The following is a 1,210-nucleotide window of genomic DNA, read 5'->3' as shown; positions in this document are numbered from 1 at the left end:
GTCTTCACTCACATGCTTATTTGAAAAAAATTCACGAGCTCAACAGGTCAAAGCAAACAATAGTACTAGCAGTGATTTGAGCTGTTACAAACAGTAATAGAGCAAAACATGGAACGGTGTGCTATCGTGATTTCGGAGGGTAGAGTGGGGAGAGCTTATTAGATTGAAAATGGTTTAGAGTGAGTGAGTGAGTGAGAGTTGGAAAAGACGAAGGGCGTATTAAATGCAGCGTCTGAAATCCCCACCCACCTTCCCCCAAAAAGTTATCTGCCCTATTTCCTTCCTTCTCTTCTTTCTTCTTCTTCCCCACTAATGGCTTCAACTGCTGCAACTCCATTACCATCTCCATCTCCAAATCCTCTTCAATGTCCTCTTCCACATGGCTTCAACTGCTGCAACTCCATTACCATCTCCATCTCCAAATCCTCTTCAATGTCCTCTTCCACCGCTTCTTCCTCCAATTACTCCTTCGCCAAGCTTGGTTTCGGCTACGCCATTGCCATAGCACTCNTCCGCCCTCCTCCTCGCCTTCTACGTCTGCTGCCGCGCCTCCCGCTCCCGCAACCTCCGTCTCTCTTCTTCCAGGCCGCCTCCCTCGCGCTCCGATGCCGGTATCATTCTCCCGCAAATCATTTTTGTCGCCGAGGACGACGGCGCTCCAGATCGCGACGATGACAACGGCGTCGTTGGGCTCGATCAAGCTGTGATTAACTCTTACCCTAAATTCCCCTTCTCCAAGGACAAATCTATGGCCGGGGCTAATTGCGTTTGTTCTATTTGTCTATGTGAGTATAAGGAGGCGGAGATGCTGAGGATGATGCCCGAGTGTAGACATTACTTTCATCTCTGTTGCATCGACGCTTGGTTGAAGCTTAATGGCTCTTGCCCGGTTTGCCGGAATTCGCCACTCCCGACGCCGCTTTCCACTCCTCTGCAGGAGGTTGTGCCGCTCTCACAATACATGGCGGATCGGAGAAGGAGATGATCGGTCGCTCGATCGATTGATTGATATCGACAACACTCCAATAGGTTCTTCTATTACTTCTACTTTCTCTTAGTTCCATATTCTCTGTTTGTTTTACCTGTTTTTTCTCCTAGGAAATTGTAAATTCTTTGGTTAAGGTGCTGAGTTTTCTCCTATTTTTGAATGTTCTTGGAACTGTTCGACCTATACATGAATTTTTCAATTTACTTTTTGAGTAATTCGCTA

At 47.1% G+C, this 1,210-nt stretch overlaps 1 pseudogene; it reads left to right on the top strand.

The window, feature by feature from the left end:
• The first annotated feature begins 212 nt into the window (after positions 1–212).
• LOC111473991 lies at positions 213–1,210 on the top strand (annotated as a pseudogene).

The sequence above is a fragment of the Cucurbita maxima genome, unplaced genomic scaffold (genome assembly GCF_002738345.1).
Source record: "Cucurbita maxima cultivar Rimu unplaced genomic scaffold, Cmax_1.0 Cma_Scf00211, whole genome shotgun sequence".
Lineage (NCBI taxonomy): Eukaryota > Viridiplantae > Streptophyta > Magnoliopsida > Cucurbitales > Cucurbitaceae > Cucurbita > Cucurbita maxima.
Note: the sequence above shows the minus strand (reverse complement) of the source record. Positions and strands in the feature narration are given on the sequence as shown.